Genomic DNA, 21,701 nt, shown 5'->3' with positions numbered 1-21,701 from the left:
GTTTGTTTGTAGGGCTTGCTTTACGAAGAATGTCCTGATCAGCATAATACTGGAAGTTAGAAAATAAAACTGATGATGGTCAGAAGGCTTATGGTTTAATCGTCCTTGTCATTTATTGGTGCCATAGCCCCTCCTGCCTGTGGCCGTGTAGCCCTTTGTTTACTCCACCTGACACAAACATCTCCCCTTTTACTATTCTGCAGAGGACAATCCCTGCCTGGCTTCTGGTCTCCCCCAATTGTGGGATCTCTCTACCTTTAATAATACTTTCTGTTTCACCTCTAATGGTACATATCACCGGAGCAGTAGTAGAAAGGGTTAGTGGTCAACATTAACAGATACAGTTTCTTTGTTTCTGAAAAATAAGAAATTATGCTACATATATCAAAAGCCCTTTTAAGTACTATTTTTGGGGGGCTTGCTGTTTTCATGATCTCTGGTTCCAACATACCCAACCAGGAATTAGCAAAAGACTGGAATAAATATGGTTGCATTTGTAGATACGAGCTTCTGGGCACACTCAGGTGGTGTGGGCTCATCGTTCTTCTACCACCGGACCTTATATGAGTAGAAAAAACCAGTACTCGAGTCTTTTCTGCTCAGTTACTACTCCTAGAGATTGGCTCTGGTAGCAATTATAAACTCACTGCCATCGGGTCAATTCTGATGGATAGTGATCCTATAGGGCAGAATCAAACTCCCTCTGTGGGTCTCTGAGGCTGTAAATCTTTGCAGAAGTAGAAAGCCTCCACTTTCTCCCACAGAGCAGATGGTGGTTTTTAACTGCTGACCTTAAGGTTAGCTGCCAAATGCATAAACCATCACACTATCTACGTAATATGTCAGTGGTTTCAACCCAGCTGAAGCCATCTGCTCCCATAAAGATACGCAGTCTCAGATGACGTATATAGTCACCATGAATCAGAGTCAACTCAGTAGCACTCGGTTTGGTTTGGGTTTGGAGTTTTCCTTCCTATCATGTATGCAGCCTGTCAACACAAAAGCAACTCAGAATAAAATTCCTAAAGAGGTTTTCCAGACTAGATATTGATAGGATCAGACAATTTTACCTTTCTCCCTTGGAGAGGCCTTGTGCTGAGCAACCTAATGTCTAACCATCAGTGTGCTACACTGGTTGCTTCTATCACATAGAAGACCATGTCTCCTTTTAGGCTGGGTGGGGACATGGGATGTTCTCCAGTCAATGAAGTATACGCAGGAATTACATGCATCTATTTGAAATTGAGCTACTTGATTCCTGGTGCCCAATCAATGGGAGCATATTTTTATTCTCCAGTGGTAAACTTCCAGATGATGCCTTCTCTATCATTAGAGTAAAATGGGTCATTAGAGTAAAATGACAGCAAGAAGAGTGCTCAGATCTTTATTAATAAAGGAAGGCAATGGGGACATAAGCTTTGTCCAATGGCATCAATTCTTTGGTGGCAAAACTGAAGTATGCACCCATGGTTCCCCGGATCATAATCTACTGTTGATGGTTGATATTGCTTATTTTATTTGACCTCTTACTAATATATGCACATATATGCAAGTAAAAAGAATGTCACACTCTTCAATGGGGTAAGGCTTCCCATTGAAATTCTCCTCCCACTAATTTCCTCTCACTCTGTGTCTGCTGCTGCCGTCTGGGCCACAGCACTGCTGACTCTCATTCCCACCACAGCTCCAGAAGCAGCAGCAAAAAGATGGCTGGAAGCAGGCTCCCTATGGTGTTGGCACCATGTCCCACTCACACACCACCCTAGTGCACAGAATGCATCGTGGCTGTTAAGTCACACACACGCAAACATTGAAGTTGATATATATCTACCTGTCTATCTAACTATATGTGTATACATTCCACTCATCTAGGTCATGTATCTATTTCACAAGGACCTCTTGTGGCACAGTGATTAAGTCATCCCGCAAGTCGGCAGTTTGAAACCACCAACTGCCCCTCAGGAAAAAGATGGGGCTTTCTGCTCCTCTGAAGAGCTACACGTCTTGACACACACAGGGCCAGTTGCACCCCGCCTTATAGAGTCCGTAGGAGCTGGCATCGAAACAAGGTCCATGAGTTTGGGTTTTGCTTAGATCTATTACATATGTGTGGGCGTGTGTCTGTGTGGGTATTACCTTCCAAGTGTTTCAGAGACTTATATTGCTTCTAAAGAAACCCAAATTATGATACAGTGGAGCCAATTAATGTCTTGTGTCCTGGAAATAATTTTCCTGTACACACACACACACACACAGAGAGAGAGAGAGAGAGAGAGAGAGAGAGAGAGAGAGAGAGAGAGAGAGAGAGAGAGAGGAGAAGAGGATCTAGGTAGGAAGGTAGAGAAGCCTTTCTGCTCTCTCTGTGTTAGAAAGCATAGTTTCACTCCAAAATACTACTTTAGAAAGTAAAATCCAGTGGTGTAAGATTGAATATCCCTTATCTGACACAATTTTCCAAATACAAGTTCAGGTTTTCTTCCCACATTTTTCTATTTGTCTGGTGCATAGTGTCCTACCCCAAGCCCTTCCAATGGCCCAACCAACCCACTGGCTCCATTTCATTAAGGCCTTAGGAAGAGAGTACTTGTCCCTGGTTGCTGTTAAATTGATTCTGACACGTGCAACACCATATGCACAGAGCAGAACTGCTCTACAGGGTTTTCTTTTATTCACTGAGAGAAAGAAATTAATCTACCACAAAAGGGAACTTATTCAATAGGATTATTCCAAGGATTAAAAAAGAATCATGCAAAATGCTTACACAGCATAGCATGTCCTCAGTTAGTGAGGACATGGGTGAGCATGGGTTTAGTACTTTCCTGATTCCCTGTCCCTTGCTTAACTATGCATATTGGACACAGAAAAAAAAACATGGGAATATTTCGGGTAGCAGTGTGTAGTGTGTCATGGAGGTGCACTAAACTCAATGCACCATATCTTACCATGGCACTGATAATCTGGGCACCTGGTGTGAACATCTAGCTTTGAAGATCAGTTCTCATGAGTCCCTTCCTATGCCAACATGGTCGAAGCCCCTCCTTCTGTTGGATGCAACCAGCCTGTTCTGCTCTATTAGTACTCCACCTACACTGGCTGAGAGGCCTCACGCTATCCCTCCTCGCAGTCATACATCGGAGAACAGAAGAAAGTTCAGAACAGATTCCAGGAAAGTGGCGACCTTTAAGGAGCAAGGAAACCCAGAAAAGTCATGTGATTAACCTGGAAAGAATAAATAGCCTTATGGAAGTTGTTGTAAAAGAGAATTTAAGACTCATAGAGTAATTTCTGGCTATGGTTAGATGTACTCTTACTGCAAAAAGAGGAGTATAATTCATTATAAAACTGTCAAAATCAAACAAACCAAAACAAAGACCCCCAAAAGCCCTAAGGCCCCACACATCAACCAAAGGCTGACAACAAAACAGAAGAAGGAGGAGGACAAGGATCTTGAGAAGCTGCTGCAGCTTCCAGTACCCAGAGTGCATTGAGCCTGGAATTTGGGGGCTGTGGACAAACCTGCGACTCCCACCCTCCAGCACAGCCATCAAGTTCAGTCATGTTACCAGTGTGTTGGGAAACTAGTGAAAAAGTAGGAAGAGATGATTTGAAGGGGAAGGGTAGATGGGTGAATGATGAGTTTATCAGCGAACAGTGGTCGTTTTACAAGAATTATTAAGAAAACCTGAACCTTTGCTGGTGTAAATTTCTCAGTTGGGGACAATGACAGACCAAGCAACCTTTAGAAAGGCTGGACAAGCAATCTACAAACCCCTCATTAACTGAGCAGTGGTATACATGCACAGGAGATACTGGGGAAAGAAGAATTCAAGGGAGACTTGAAAACTGGTTCTTTCAATGCACTCCCCAACCCACACACAACAATATGAAAAAGGTGGAAGTTTATGGGCTTGAGTGTTTGCCCTAAAGATTTCTGTGTAAGTATAGAAATCTTTAACTGTCGCATTTGATTAAACCAAGGTAAAAACCAACGTGGAAATTCTAAAAGTAGACTACATACAATGCATAAAAGGTAAATAAAAAAATTAAACTTGATAAATTTAAGGGGAAACTAGGAAATCTTCATATTTGAACCTGAGAATTGAATTAAGAGAAAATATGAGCTACCTGAAAATTCTTGATCACAAGCCAACCCTCTCATGAGTTTGATTTTCTCAATTCCTTCTCTACATGTGGTATTTAAATTTCAAGAGAGTTTAATTAGTGTGCTCTGGGTTCTAGACCAATAAAATTAATTAAGAGTTACCCAGTTTGAGTGCAAACAGAGCCCAGATGTACTGGGCTATGACTTATATGCTAACCACAAGAGACATGCTTGTAACTCGCCAGCCCATTCCTTGTGCAAATGATGAGGTTGTCTACTCAGCCACGATAGCCAAAACATCCTGGTGTGAGTACAGGGATAGATACGTAGACCCATAGAACTGAATAGGGAACCCCAAAAAGCTTCATCCACCTACAGACAACTGATTTTAATAAAGAGCCGAAATACACTAAGCTTGAAAAAGACTGTCCCTTCAGTAACTAGTGGTGAGCAAACTGGGATTTCTATTTGCAGAAGAATTAAACAAGAGGGCCTATGCCTTACTTCATATAAAAAAAGAACTCAAGATTAATTGAAAGTCTAAATGTAAACCCCAGAACAATACATATCAATTAGAAGTTAAACAACCTAAATATCCATTAGTAAAAGGAGGGATAAATAAATTTTGTACACACACAATGAAATATTATACATCGCTAAACCATAATGATGAGACTGAGAAACACCTCACAACATGGATGGATCTGGAGCACATTATTCTGGGTGAAGTAATTCAAATGCCAAAGGATAAATATTGTATAAGGCCAGTACTATTTTTAAATGAACATAATAGCTTTTATGCCAAAAGAAACAGATGTTGATGTCTATAAAAGGGTGGGAGGGGAAGCGAGGAGGGACAACAATAGGCTAGAGGATGGACAGATGTTGGCCAAAGTGACCTAAAGATAATATTGTACAAGAGGAAGACAGGAAAAAATGGGGAGGGGGACACAACAAGATATTGGGAGGTTTGACAGTTAATACAGATATTTGTATTAAATAGTTGAATACAAAAAATGATTATCTGAAATGTAAACTCCCATTCATCTAAAAGGTTCTTTTAAAAAAACCTTTAAAGTCTTTAAAGTCTCAGAAACCCATAAGGGCAGTTCTACCCTGTCCTACAGTTTCACTATGATTCACACCCAGTCTATGACAGTGAGGTTGGTTTGGTATTTGTGAGTTTATGAGTTCATGGATGCACCTTCCATGGACAACTCATAGCCAAACTCCTAAAGTACACAGGGAAAAAGAACACCATAGGTGAGATGTAACAGAGAAGACAACAACAAAAGAAATACATCACAAGAATTCAGGTGTTGAATTGTCAGGTACAGATTATAAAGATATTACATTTATTATATGTAATAAAAGAAAAGTTAAATTTCAGGGAACTTAACTGTGTACTAAGTTGCCCAACACAGCTTTGAAAGATCCACATTGAACTTCTAATATAGATTAGGATATAGATATTTAGATACAAACTATAGATATAGTATTTAAATACAGTAGCACATATAAGGAGAGTATATCATTTAAATGCCTATAAAGACTCAATGACAGTAGGGTTGCATATTATTGTGAGTTTAATCACCTCGTAGGCATGTGAACACTTAACAATGAAAGAAAATGACCGTAGAAGAGCTGGTGCATTTAAGGCATAAGGAGGGAAAGGAAATTTGGGGAGTAAATAATGAAGGGGGGAGAGGGGAGGGAGCACTCGAATGGATCAAGATTGCACAACTCATTTTAAAGTGGGGAGGAGGATACTCTAAGACAGATGTGGTGCTGGTTGTACAATCCCCTTGATATGATTGAACGATTGAAATATTCAATGATATCTAGATTGTGTGGCAAATAAAACGTTGAAAGAAGTACTATAGACTGCCAGAAGAAGAAACAAATATATTTTTGAAGAAGTACAGCCAGAATGCTTCTTAGAAGTGAGGATGGCTTGACTTCATCTCATAAACTTTGGGCATGTTATCAGGAAGGAAGAGGTCATCGTGCTAGGTAAAATAGAGGCTTGTCAAAAAGAGGGAGACACACAATGAAACAGATTGACATAGTCTCTGAAAATCTGGGCTCTACTAGGAAAATTATAAGGATGGTGAAAAACCCACCAGTGTTTTGTTCTGTTGTACATAGAGACACTGAGTTGAATCTGACTCGATTAGTGTGGTAGCTACATAATCTGTTGTCAATTTGAGAGGATTAAGAGTGAAGGGGTGAAGTCTAGCCTGTCAATGAGGTTGTACCTTGATGACCTCATTTGGAGGCACTAAGGAGATAAATAGCTCGCTGGAGGTGGGACACAGACTCACTCCCTAGGTGACACTGCAGCTGACAAGACACATGGAGCTAGGCTAGTACCCTGAGCCATGAGGATACCCCTGACAGTGCTGAGATGCTTACAATGCCACTGGATCCACAAGACTTCCAACCCACTGGCCTATGATCTTCCTGCATTCTGCATAATCACACGGGTTTTGTGAGTCTGAAGAGGACTTTATAGATTGGTATCAGACATATGGGCTAATATCTAACTTACAAATTTGATCTGGACTGGGCTGGGATGTTTTCTCAATATTCAATTGCTTTTGTATATAAAGCTCTTTCTTATACACATATGAGTCTCCCTGAATTTGTTTCCCTAGTCAAAGTGGATAGTTGGAACTTAGTTAAGTAGCAGAATCAGGTAACAGAATTGAGCCAAGAAAGCATAATAATTTTAGTATTAAATCACAATGTTGTTTTTAGGGCCTTCCCAAAATGAAAATATCCTCATTATTTCCCCCAATGTTTTCTGCATTTCTGTACTTAGACATAGACTGAGAAAACCGTGTTTCTAATTATTGGGTTATTGCTACAGCACTATTCACTGTAATTGTCACTGATGGAACATCCCTCAATGCAATTCACACTGGGATGTTGTGTCTAAAAGTACCGTATGCTTAAGACAGCTTTGCCACTGCTGTAATGGTTCTGCTTCACCCCATTTATCCTCTTGGGATGAGTGTGATTGACGATGAATCCCAGCCCTCACCTTATGTTTTTAGTATTTCAGCACTAGGAGATTTAGCTGAATTGACTTACATAAAAGTTGTGGTTTTCAATCAGAATTATGCACATTCTTTTAAGATAGCTATACCTCTCAATACACTTAAAGAATTAAAATAAATGAGGATAAATAATTGAATGAAAGCAATAGTTTCCAATTTGTAGACTAATTAGATATGCTTAACTAGTTTGGCATTTAATTATCACAGCCTCACAATCTATAGAGAGAAAAATTAGAAAAGCAACTGGTTTTAATCTATAGGGAAGAAAAAATCACATTTTACATGATTGTTAGAGTTAAATTTTTTTGTCAAATTATTTGTAATTTTCTGTTTGAAGAATCATTGTGTGGTGTTTGCAAATCAAAGAACATTTTAAAACATAATTTTATATTTTTATTAATTTTTTGGTTCATAAAATCTGAATTTAGGGTCGGGAATCAGAAAAAAATCTGAATTTAATCTTTTTCTTCATGAATACATTTGAATAAATAGAAAAAGTAAATAAATAAGGCATAATTGAGTTTCTACTACATGCTACAATAGGTACATATATATTATCTCATTTATTCCTTATTATGTTCTGAAACTAAAATTTTTTAAGGATTAAAATATTTTTCAACAGTTTTATTCACAAGTAATTTACATATCATATAATTCAATAGTTCAATCATATCACGGAGAATTGTACAGTCACCTCCACATCAATTTTAGAGCATTCTCTCACCCTCATGGTCAAATCATATTATTAAAATTTAAAAATTATTTTTTCTTTCTTCTTTCTGTTTTCTTTCTCTTATTTGTTTTGTGCTTTCTATTATTCCTCTCTTGTACCACTGAATAGAATCAACTACACAACCCAGCCTACAGCTGACCCCTAACAGCTGCCCCAAAACGTCATGGAGACAATAATCAAAACCACACAGGCACGAAGGAAGAAAATGAACAAATAAGTGAATAATATCCAAATCCAAAGTAATTCCCTGCAGAAGAAAAAGAATGGAGAAAGAGATTGAGAGAGCTACAGGGAAATTGAAGAACAAAACAACAGAAACCTTATAAAACAATAAAAATGGAAATCCGGAAGATGAATACAAAGGTAATAGATTAGATAAAACTTTAAAAGAGCAGAGTAGTAGAACTGAAGAAATGGAAAGCTCAATTAGTGGACTTGGAAACATATTCCTCAACTAACCCTATGAAAAGAACAATCAACAGAAAGAGCAGAAGAGTCGGAAAAACGTCTAAGAATCATGGGAGACACTATTCGAGAGAAACAACCTCATCTCAGTGGGATCCAAGACAGGAAGAAAAATAACTTACAGAGAAACAGTACAAAAATCCCAGAAAAGTACCCATCCAGTATAAAAGAGAAGATAATAGCTATTGAAGAAGTTAAGAGACCCAACAAGACAGACTCCCCCAACTCCAAACAAAACAAACAACAAAAAAACATCATGGCAGAGCCTACAACACATCACCACGAAAGGCAAAAAATTTGAAAACTTAGGTGAAATCTACCCAAATTAACATAGAATGATGTGGAAAACCTCAATGAATCTGCTTTTCTTTTTTTGGGAGGGGAAATACTCCATTTGTTTACAGTATTTATAGGACAGATAATATTTTTTAAATCTTTTTATTGGGGCTCATAAAGCTCTTATCACAATCTGTACATACATCAATTGAGCAAAGCACCCTTATACATTCGTTGCACTCGTCATTCTCATAATTCACCGTCCACTTGGGTTCCTGGAATCAGCTCAGTTTCCCTTTTTCCCCCCTTCCCCTTCCTACCCGCTCCTCCCCCCCGGTCCCTTGATAGTTTATAAATAATTATTATATCTTATCTTACACTCCCAGGCGTCTCCCCTCACCCACCTCCCCATTGCCCATCTCCCAGAGAGAAGGTTACACATAGATCTCCGAGATCGGTTCTCCCTTTGTACACCCCCTTCCCTCCTGGTGTCACCACTCCCACTGCTGGTGTTGAGGGGTTCGTCTGTCCTAGATTCCCTGTGTTTCCCGATCCCTACTGCACTGCTGTACATCATCTGGTATAACCAGGTCCGAAAGGTAGAATTGGGGTCATGATAATTGGGAGGGGAGGAAGTGTTCAGGAACTAGAGGAAGGTTTTGAGTTTCCTTGTTGCTACACTGAACCCTGAGTGACTCATCTCCTCCCCACTACTCCTCTGGAAGGGATGTCCAGCTGTCTACAGATGGGCATTGGGTCATCATCACATACTCCCCCTCATTCACGGTGATGTCATTCTCACCACCACCCCACCTTTGTTGTTTGAGACTTGGTCTCCTCTGCCCTTCATGACCACCTATGTTGGTGTGCTGCTTCCGTGTGGGCTTTGTTGCTTCTGGGCTAGATGGCTGCTTGTTTGCTTTCAAGCCTTTAAGTCCCCAGATGCTATATTGCTCAGTAGCCGGGCACCATCAGCCTTCTTCACCACACTTGCTTATGAATCTGCTTTTCCAGTAATAGAAGTCCAGGGTGAAATGGTTTCACCAGGAAATTCTACCAAGTATTCCAAGAAGAGTTGATAACAATTCTATACAAACAATTCCAAAACATAGAAAAGGACAGAAGACTCCTAAACTTGTTGACTGAAGCAACCAAATCAGGCAAAGACATTATCAAGAGAGACAACACAGACCAATATGTCTCATAAGCATACATACAAAATTTTGCAAGAAAATACTGGCCATTAGGATCCAAAATATATTTTAAAAAATACACCATGATCAACATGCAAGGAACACAAGGAGAGTTAAACATTAGAAAAATAATCAACGTAACCCACCATGTAAATAAATGAAGAGTAGAACCTATGATCATAACAATCTATGCAGAAAGGGCTTTAGACAATACTCAACCTGATAAAAATGCTCAGCGAAACAGGAATAGAAGGGAAAATTCTCAACCCCATAGCGTCGACATACGCAAAACCAATGGCCACTTTTGTTCACTGGGGAGAAACGGAAAGTATTCCCCTTAGGAAGAGGAACTTGACAGGTATGTCCCTTATCACCAGGCTTATTTAGGATTGTGTTAGAAGCCTTAAGGCAGATGTTTAGGCAAAGAGAGAGAGAGAGAGAGAGAGAGAGAGAGAGAGAGAGAGAGAGAGAGAGAGAGAGAGCAAATTGAAGTCAAATATGCAAAAAAATAAGTGGAACTCTCATTATTTGCAGATGATATTATTTTATATTTCAAAAACTTGACAAGAAATGGTTGGAAACAATAAAAATATTCAGCAATGAGACAGGATACAAGATTAACACAAAGTTTCATTCACATTCCTGCAGACTAATGAAGAGAGCTCTAGAAAAGAAACCAAGCAAACAGTAGCATTTACACAGCTAAACAACAAATACTTTAGAAAGAAACCTAAGTACATGTACAAAGTAAGAGGCATAACATAAACGGGCATACGTTCACCATAGCTCTCTTTGCAATACCACGAAGCTGGAAACACCCCAATGGCCCATCAGTAGAAGAATGTTTTCAAAACTTTGGTTTATACACACAATGTAATACTATGCATGAATAAAAACAAAAGTAAGAAGCACCTTATGGCTTGGATGAACTTGGAGAATATTATGCTGAGTAAAAGCAGTCCATCACAAAAATACAATATTGTATGAGACCACTGGTGGAAAGGGGTAAAAAAAAGAGGTGAAGACTTAGATATCAAAGGGAACAGACTTCAGAAACTACCAAGCAGGAGAAGACAAGAGAAAGAATTTGAAGCTATATCCCAACAGGGGCTGGCAAGTAGCAGCTCAGGAGCCATGTGCGGCAATCCGGGCACATACATGTGGCTCTAAAGCAAAATTGAAAACTAAAACGATCATAGATTCATTTATATTACTTTAAATTTACTTATTTGTAAAACTATATTTATCACTCTAAAATAATTTAAAAATTGTTATGAGGGACAGGATTGAGTTTTCCATCTCAAAAGTGTGCTGACCCTGGCTAGAGGATATTAATTTGAATGACGGGGAAGTAATAGTAATCCACAAGAGGCAAAGAGAAAGCAAAATAGCAGAGGGTGAGCAACTATTGGGGGAGTAGATTAGTAGTTTAAATGCTGAATAAAATTTGGTGATCTGAAATGTAAACTGCAACCTAACTCACAAAAAAAATGTTTGAAAATAATAGTTAAAGATAATGAAATATAATGTAAAAGATGTTCATAATTAGTCATTATAGCCTTTGCCAGCTCCTGTAAAATGGGAGAACCAGTGTTTACCTGTAGATCTTTATAGGGTGTACTCGGGTGTACAATTCAGGTGAAGGTTATTAATCAATGTAACCTTGCAGAAAACACAGAAGCTCTGTTCTTTGTGAACCTGACAGCTAAGCAAACAATCATTCCACTTTGTAAAAGGATGGGACGTACTTGATCACTAGCGCCCTGGAGTTGACAGGACCCCTGCATTTGCACAAAGGGCAAACACCTGAGTTCTTTTATAAAGGAAACATCAGTTGGGCTCTGGAGAACTTGTGGGCAAATTGTGGAGTGACAGAAATTCCTGGAACAGATTGAGGCATCAGGGCAGGTACTTCACCTCCTCCTACAAAAGCAGCAGGGGGTTAACTTTATCTCAACTATTGGGCCAGTACATTGCCAAATCCAGTCAAGTTCACGTGATTCTTCTTTGCTTTTTTTCTCCTCTGGCATTTATTCTTCCAGCACACTAGCACATCTGTAATGACCTCGTGCCTGGTTTTCTTGACTTTATTCCTGCAAAATTGCCTTCCACACAATTGATGTATGACTTTGGTAAAGATACATGTTTTGATCATGTTATAGCTGTCCTCCCAAACCACCCATGGTTACCTGATACATCTTTATCGTCTGTCATGCCATATCCTCACATTCTAGTCTAACCTTTCATTAACCTATATTCCCCCAAATTAGATTCATTTCCATTTGCACAGGTCTAGAATGTCCTTTCTCCTCTGCAAACCAAAGATCTCCTGTTATATTTTACTGATTCGAACACAATGATTTTGAACACACTCAAGCTCATCTTCTCTATCCCCTGACAAGACATAGTCAAAGTCAACTATAAGGTCTGAATCGATTTGAGGCCTTGAGAACGGAAGAGTGTGTTAGATGTTCATACCATTAATCCCTTATAGCGCAAACATTCCTGGGTGATTGCACAGAGGGAGATATATATATTTTTCTGTTATCTTGAAACCATACATCCACAGTAATATTCTGACTTTGTATCCTTGAAGGAGGAGTGCATGTCCCTGGATTGTCTTCAGACCAGTTTTGAATTAGCACTAGGGATCTGAAGTAGGCGAGGCTCCAGATCGTCAAATTGCTTTTTTGTTTTTTAGATGCCATCACTCGGTTTGCATTCATAGAAACCATGCCATTCTCACAGTTGCTACGTTTGAACCCAGTGTTGCAAACTCTGTGTCGAACAATCTCATTGAGAGGCGATCTCCTTTCACTGGCTCACTACTTTTCCAAGCATGATGGCCTTTTCCAGAGACTGGTATCTCCTGAAACATGTTCCAAGTACACGAGAGGAAGTCTCATACTTCTCACTTCTAAGGAACATTCTGGTTGCACTTCTTTCAAGACAAATTTGTTTGTTCACCTGGTAGTTCATGATATATTCAATATTCTTCAACAATGCCATATTTCAAGTAAGTTCAAAGGACAGTTTATTGTTAAGGTTTTACAATCAAAACCAATCTGTCAAAAACCCCTGTTTTAATCTTTTGAGTGTTTTGATTTTAGGTAACTCACCTAGCCTAAAATAACTTCTTTCCCATCAAGTGAGAATAAATGATCAATTATTATAGATGGTCACATGGGTAGTCATGATACAGTGGAAGGTAGAATTCTTGTCTTTCATGCCAAAGACAGGGGTTGAATTCCTAGACAATAAGCTTCATGAATAGCTACCATATGTCTGTTCGTTCAGTCTTGAAGTGTTGCAGGAAAAAGTTAGTCAATTAATATGTCCTCCTCGCCGTAATTCCTTATATGATACATTACAATTCTGTATTCTGTACCCCTGTGGCTATAGCCCTTCTTTGGAAGGTATTCTAGGTTATGCTAGTGAACAGGATGAGAGTGAGATGAAGACCTGACCTGAGTATAGGGTGTGAACATTTGTGTCTTTGAGGACAACTTTAAGATCCCGCCAGAGTAGAGGGTGTGAGCCAACTGACACTTTCTTGCCTTAGTGGAGTGTGTGATTTAAACAGCATTCTTTGTTTTCCCTGGATGAGGTATATATAGTGTGATCACCATATAGTTCTCACACACATCCCCTCTCCTGGAAAGCCATACCTCTATTTCCTGATTGAGTTTTGGTAAGAAGCAAGAAACAAGATCTGCTGTGAGATGTGAACATTTTTACTTTCTGGCTCTGGACCTCACATGTGGTTGCCTCTGACTTTTGGGACTGAATAGTACTGATGACCATGTGAGACCTTTTTTCAGTGCCGTGAGTTTCTGTGGCGTTGTGCAGTGTTTTGTTCTGTGGGGCATAAGGTTTCTATGGTCCAATTCAACTAGATGGCACCTAACAAGGACCACAAAACCAGCATCTCCAGACTGAAATTGATCAAACATACCATCAGGATACATTCATAATTATTGGGATCTGGAATACAAAAGTTAGAAATACCGAGGAAGGAATAATAGTTGGAAAATATGTTAGTGACAGGAACAAAGCCAGAGACCGAATAATAGAATTTTAAAGAGACGAATGACTTCTTCATCATAAATACCTTCTTTAAACAACTCAACCAGCCACTCTACATGAATATACACATGGACTTCACTAGATGGAATACATATAAATCAAAGTGACTACATCTGTGACAAGAGATTATTGAGAAGCTAAAATGATTTGGGGGTGACTATGATAGAGACTATCAAGTGCTCCTAGGTAATTTCAGGCTGAAGCTGAAGAAAATGAAAACAAGGCCCATGGCATAAAAATATGATCTTGAGTAGATTTCACTTGATGTTTGAGAACATCTTAAGAGCAGATTTGACACATGGAACACTAATGACATAAGAGCTGATGCGCTGTGGGATAGCATTATGAACATCATTCATGAAGAAAGCAAAAGGTCATTAAAAAGACAGGAAAGAAAGAAAAGATCAAAATGGATGTCAAAAGAGACTCTGAAACGTGTTCTTAGTCATATATTAGCTAAGGCAAATGGAAGAAATTATAAAGTCAAAGATCTGGAAAGGAACTTCAAAGGGTAGCTCAAGAAGACAAAGTAAAGTATTGTGATGGATTATGTAAAGACCTAAAGTTTGAGAACCAGAAAGGAAGAATATCCTCAGCATATCACAAACAGAAAGAACTTAAGAAAAAAGTATGGCCTTGAATTGCAATCTTGAGAGATTCTATGTGCTAAATATTGAATGATACAGAAATCATCCTAAGAAGATGGAAAAAAAATAGTCACTCTACCAAAAAGAACTAGTCAACATTCAGTCATTTTAAGAGGTAGCGTCAGAGCAAGAACAAATAATATTAAAGGAAGAAGGTCAAGTTGCACTGAAAGCATTAGCCAAAAAACAAGGCTACAGGATTGATGGAATACTAATTGAAATGTTTCAACAAGCTTAAGCATCACTGAAAGCACTCCCTGTCCACACCATGAAATCTGGAAGAGAACTGCATGATCAACTGACTGGAAGACATCCACATCTGAACCCATTTCAAAGAAAGGTGACGCAGCAGAATGCTCAAATATTAGAACAATGTCATTAATATCACATGCAAGTAAGATGTTGCTGAATATCATCCAACAATGGTTGCAGCAGTACACTGACATGGAGGTGCCAGAGGTTCAAGCCAGATTCAGGAAAGGACATAGAACAAGAAATATCATTGCTGATGTCAAATGGATCTTGGCTGAAAGCAGAGAATATACTAGAAAGGTGTTTACTTGTGTTCCATTGACTATGCCAAGGCATTCAGCTATGTGCATCCTAGCAAACTATGGATAGTCTTGAGAAAAATGTAGTGCTACTATGAAATGAAAAGAAGAACTATTGATGGACGGGCACCATCACCTTTCTTACACATGATATGATATTTTGTCCTTTGATGCCAGATACTTGATCCCTTTGACACCTCGTGATCACATAGACTGTTGTACTTCTTCCATGTGGGCTTTGTTGTTTCTCAGCTACATGACTGCTTGTTTACCTTCAAGCCTTGAAGATCTCAGATGCTATAACTTTTGATAGCCCGGTACCATCAGCTTTCTTCACCACATTTGTTTATGCACACATTTTTCTTCAGCAATAGTGTCGGAAAGGTGAGCTTTATGGAATGCCAGTTTAATAGAACAAAGTGTTCTTGCACTGAGGGAGTACTTGAGTGGAGGCCCAATGTCCATCTGCTACCTTAATACTAAACCAATAAATATATGTACATAGATCTATTTCCCCATCATATATAAATATATTTACATATGTACATGGCAGTATTTAGACCTCTATAAATGCCCTTTGCCTCCTAGTTCTTTCCTCTATCTCCTTTTACTTTCCCTTTGTCCCACTATCATGTTCAGCCTTCATTTGGGTTTCAGTAATTCCTCTAGGTTACATTGCCCTTGATCATGCCCTACCAGGCCTCTTACACCCTCCTTGCCACTGATTTTGGATCACTCATTGTTCCCTAGTCCCTGGATTGGTTAATCACTTCCTTTCCCCCACTTCTCCCTCTCCCATGTCCCTCCAGAACCATCAAACCCATGTTTTCTCTTCCAGATTTTTTATCCAGCCTATCTTATCTAGATAGACCTACAGAATTACTAATATGCACACAAAAATAAGAAAGACAGAACAAAATAAAGCGACAAAAGAAAAAACAATAACAACCAAAAAAACCAATGACAAAAAAAGAAAGAAAGGAAGAAAAGCTTGTACAGAGTTCCAGGTCTGTTTGTTGACCTTTACGAGTATTTTCCAGTTGAGTGTGATGGATGCCACACCCTGACCCCAAAGTCTATTTTTGGTATTCCTTGGGGACTTCTTTGCTCTGTTCCCCTTGCTGTTCTGTTGCACGCCCTTAGGGTGTTTCCTCGGTGTGGTGGGGTCAGATCTGGTACAATTCACAGACTGTGTCTCAAGTGTTGTTCCCTGTAGATCTATGGGTCAGTGAGTGATGTCATGTCTGGGGTCTTAAAGGCTTGAAGGTAAACAAGCGGCCATCTAGCTCAGAAGCAACAAAGTTCACATGGAAGAAGCACACCAGCCTATGTGATCACGAGGTGTTGAAGGGATCAGGTATCAGGCATCAAAGAACAAAAAATCATATTATTGTGAAAGAAGGGGAGTGCAGATTGAGGACCTAAGCCCATCTGTAGGTAACTGGACATCCTCTTACAGAATGGTTGCGGGGAGAAGATGAACCAGTCAGAGTGCAGTGTAGCAAAGATGAAACATACAACTTTCCTCTAGTTTTTAAATGCTTTCTCTCCCCCCGCCCCCCAACCACCACTATCATGATTCCAATTCTACTTTACAAATCCAGCTAGACTAGAGGATGTACACCGGTACAGATAGGAACTGAAAACACAGAGAATCCAGGGCAGATGAGCCCTTCAGGACCAGTGGTGAGAGTGGCGATACCTGTAGGGTGGAAGGAGGGTGGGGTAGAAAGGGGGAACTGATTACAAGGATCTACATATAACCTCCTCCCTGGGGGATAGATAACAGAAAAGTTGGTAAAATGAGATATTGGACAGTGTAAGATATGACAAAATAATTTATAAATTATCACGGGTTCATGAGGAAGGGGAAGTGGGGAGGGAGGAGAAAATGAGGAGCTGATATTAAGGGCTCAAGTAGAAAGCAAATGTTTTGAGAATGATGATGGCAACAAATGTACAAATGTGCTCGACACAATGGATGGATTGTGATAAGCGTTGTACGAGCCCCCAATAAAGTGATTTTTTAAAAGAAAAGAACTATTGTTTGATGGATGTGGAGGCTGCACAACTGTGTGACTGAAACTGCAAGTAAAAGATCATAGAATTTTTGTAGACACCTTTTGAAGGCCCCTCATACATTATTGCTACATACAGTGAGATCTCACAGCTCTTATTCTGAGTGAAGTAAACCGGTTACGGAAGAGTACACACTCTATCATTCCAGTTATGTAGGATTCCAGAGTAGGCAAAACTAGTCTATATTATGCATTAGAAAGGATTCTTAGTTGATGCTTCGCTTAGATGGTTGCTATTCCTTCGGATTGCCAGGCACCATCTAGTTTCTTCACCACACCTTGCTATAGCACCCCTTTCTCTACAAAGAACTTTAAATCGCATCTCTGTCTTTTTGTTAGTGACTTTTAGAGGCCATAAATGCTGTCGGAAATTCCTTTGAAGTTGACTCTAAATCAGTCTTCTCATGAACATATAGGCCTTTGTTTTATTCCCACCATATTAGTGTGGACTTCCAGACAAACTAGAAAATACTGGAGAGATAATATACATAGTGAAGATTCACAGATAGATGATAGATAGATACATAGATACATAGATAGATAGATAAGTATTTCTTGAGATGAACAACAAAATAACAAATAAAGATGACTCATTTCTATTGATCTTTTCCCCAGGGTCTGTAATATAGTGAACCTACATAATAGAATATAAAAGTTATTTCTTTTATGTATGAGGGAGTACTCGCCCCTACAAAGAAATAGATATTTTTCCAAAGCTATGCATGTAAATTTTTTATATATAACAACTTCATCACCTCAATGTACATATGTCAAATATATGATTTCATTCTTGGAAACAGTTTTCAAACTCATCCTTTTAGATGGCTCCTCCCTCATTTTTTTCTTCACATCTTCTTTATTATCAAATTGCTGTCCTTTCACGTCTCTCTTCATTCGCAGAAACAAAAGGAATTGATGTATGTATATGTATGGATTGTGATAAGAGTTGTATGAGCCCCTAATAAAATGTTTAAAAAAAGAAAAGAGAGGTGCATTGATTAATCATTTACTATGCTTTATTTACTGTATCATTTCTTCCTCGTGTGTATAATACAGTTTATTTATTGGCCATAACAGAAACATTTGTTTTATTCATTTACTCTGATAGCTGTGTTGTGCTTCTTACTTCATCATCTTCCTTCATTGCCAGCTGACAATTTCATTCAACACTCCAGGGGGGGATAGGAACCGCCCCCCCCAACTGTGACCTCTTAAGGTCTAATTTCTACCTGGATATTAGGGATCTTTTAAAATTCTGTATTCTTCATACAATGAAAACATTACTGGTCTACAATATATAAAGTACTATGTTGATGAAAATACAATAAGGAATATGAGTGACATAGTTACTGTCACTGGGAAACTGTAATTTTTACTTGAGACTCAAAAGACAATATTTTCTTTCCTGAAATTCTTGCCTAATTCCAAAAAGAAAGTTTGAGTGTCCCTGGCATATATATCTGCCAGGTGATTTTATATATATATAAAATCACCAATCACAGTATAATTATCAATTAATTTTCTATCTCATTGGACTGAGCTCCAAAAAGATAGGAGGAAAACTTTTTGTGTTTGTTTTCCCAGTACTAAGACAGTGCCCAGTGAAAAAGAGGATATATATATATATATGATATTGTATTATATCATATATATTTATATTAGATGAGCAAATGATCACTTGCATTAAATTCAGTACTACACATTAAAATTAACACACACACATAAAATTCTGCAGTACAGTGTCCTATTGCTGTAAGGTGCATTTTAAAGTGACATGTTCCACGAATGGAAAATAGTATCATGTTAACTCCTCTAAGCTATAGTGTTAACTTATTGTTTTCTATTTTTCCTTGGAACGAGACGCAAACATAGGATTTAGTGGGTCTCCTGCTGTTAGCTTCCATATGAGTTGGTCTTCAGGCTACTAAAGTCTGTGATGTCATCATTAGGTCATCAATAACCCTTCCATTAATGTATACATCATTTTAATGTGGCCTTTTTCGTGGTAAGTTAATGTCCCTCCTGAAAGATCTAAAAATAATGAGTTTCTGGATGTATAACAGAATCTATTTCCATAGGGTGCCCATCGTGAAAAGGGAATAGCAATAAACTGTTCATCTCATCATTTATATCCTACACCCTTGGGTGGGGAGCATTAAACTTTACAATACAGTGTTGACTTTTCTGTGTTTTGAAGGCTCGATAAGAATGTTCGGCAGAGTGGATATAAATTTCCATTTTGAGTTATTTGAAAGATTAAGAAAATATGAAGCACTAGTATCATTGGAAAACTGATTTCAAAATGTTAAATAAATCATGTTTTCAGAAAGCATTGTGGGCTGTTAGAGAAAAATCTCCTAATAGAATTTGAGTGCTTGAGGCAAGGATCTCTGGGGATTACAGAAACCCTCAACTAGAGGACCTCATTTGAAACTGAGTCCAGTTAGGAATATCTGGTTTTTTCCCCATAAGCATTTTCGCTTAACAGAGCTTGAGAAGGACAAGGCAAATTACAATTGAGTTGGAAAATTCATTTAGTTTCAGTTAACCCTAGTGGATTAAATCTGTACTTATCTCCACTCTCCTCCCTAACCCTCACTAAAAGAAATGACTACCAAGAAATAAAAAGTCAAGAACCCCAAATGATGGCAAGGGTACACTCTCAGAGAGATCTTCTATGACTACAGGACAGCAGCCCACCCCCACTCCCTAGCATCTTCACTCTGCTGGTCTCTCCCCAGAGTTAACAACACATAAATCCGGTTATATCTTTTATCTTTACTAAATGCTATCTACTCATGTCTTTATTATGTGTTCTTCAACTAAAATTTAAAAGGGTTTTATCTGTGACCCCCCCCCCACCCCAGCCCCGATATAATCATAATATCTAAAATCTCATTGGTCACAGAGTAGATATGCAACCAACATTTTTTTAAACAAATGAATGAAAAATATCAACATCTCCCTGGGGAAAAAAAAAACAGCAGCTATAGTAGAGAAAAGAAGCTAATTTTCTAGAATGGAAGATTTAAAATTTGTGTCCACAGTGAGAGATTTTGATAAAAATTTAAGTAAATTCCTATGGCAGAATCCAAGAAAAACTCAGGAAATCAAGACACAAACACTCTGAAGGGAAAGTATAAGGGATTGAGCAAAAACTAAAGAATATTGGTGAAAATATAATTTAAAAATATATTAGACATTCAATTCTCTTTTAAGCCCTGATCATACCAGCAATTACATTAAATGTTAATGGTATAAGTACTGCTATTAAAAGACACAGTTAGACAGATTGTATTTTAAAAAGCAAGATGAAGCCATATGCTGTCTACAAGAGATAAACTTTAAATCTAAAGGTATTTATAGGATAGGTTGAAAGTAAGTGGATGGAAAATATGTACCATTGTGAATCAAAAGCATAAAAAAGACTGGTTTAGCTATGCCAATGTCACACAAAATAAATTTCAAGACGAAGAATCTCACCAGAGATAAAGATATTTTTTAATGAAGCAAAAAACAACAGAATGATTAGAAATGCATATGTGCCTACTAAAAGGGAATTAATATGAAAGAAGCAAAATTAAGAGAATCCAAGAGACAATTCAAGACTTTTCTCTTTATCCTTGGTTTTCAGAAATTTAATGATTATGTATTTAGATTTAGTTTACTTCTTTTTCTTGCTTAGGAATAACTGAACTTCTTGAATCTGCTAATCTAAAAGTTTCACTACATTCAGAATATTTTCAATTATATTATTGAAAGGATTTTTCTGCTCCATTAACTCTTTTCTCTCTTGCTTAGATTCTGATTATACATATGTTTATTCTTTCTATATTGTTCCACAAATCCATTGATCCTTTTAAAAATTTTTCTTCCCTATGATTCAGATCAGATCATTTTTACTAATCAATTTTCAAGTCCACTATCTCTCTCCTATCCTCTCCATATCTCTATTCTACTGTTATTTCTTCCCAATAATTTCCTTACCTCAGATATGTTCCATTTTATCTCTGACATTTCTTTTCTGCTCTTTTTTAATAGTTTCTACAGTTTTTCCCTAATTCCTTTTCACTCGTTATGAGCACTTTTCTATATCTGATTAACTATATCTAGAATAGCTACTCTAAAGTGCCTACCTATTTTTCCCAGTATCAATTCATCTTGGGTATCATTGATCATATTTTCTCCTGAAAATGAGACACATTTTCTAGTTCTTCAAATGTCACCTAACTTTGCATTTTGTCCTCATAATTTCCAATTCTGTGTTACAGGGATTCTGGATTTTGTCATATTCCTATGAAAAAGTGTTGTTATTTTGTGTTAGTGGACAATTAACTGGTTGAACTCAAATAGAAAATTCTGTTGTTTCTTGGAATGACACTTAAACTCTCAGCTAAGAGATTTTATCCTTAAATTGATCAGATATTTTTGGTGGTAAATACATAGGTAACAAAACATTTGCCATTTGAACAATTTTCACAATACCCTTGAGTGGCATTAAATATATT

Source organism: Tenrec ecaudatus, chromosome 4 (assembly GCF_050624435.1).
Source record: "Tenrec ecaudatus isolate mTenEca1 chromosome 4, mTenEca1.hap1, whole genome shotgun sequence".
NCBI classification, from domain to species: Eukaryota; Metazoa; Chordata; class Mammalia; order Afrosoricida; family Tenrecidae; genus Tenrec; species Tenrec ecaudatus.
This window is presented reverse-complemented; position numbering follows the sequence as displayed.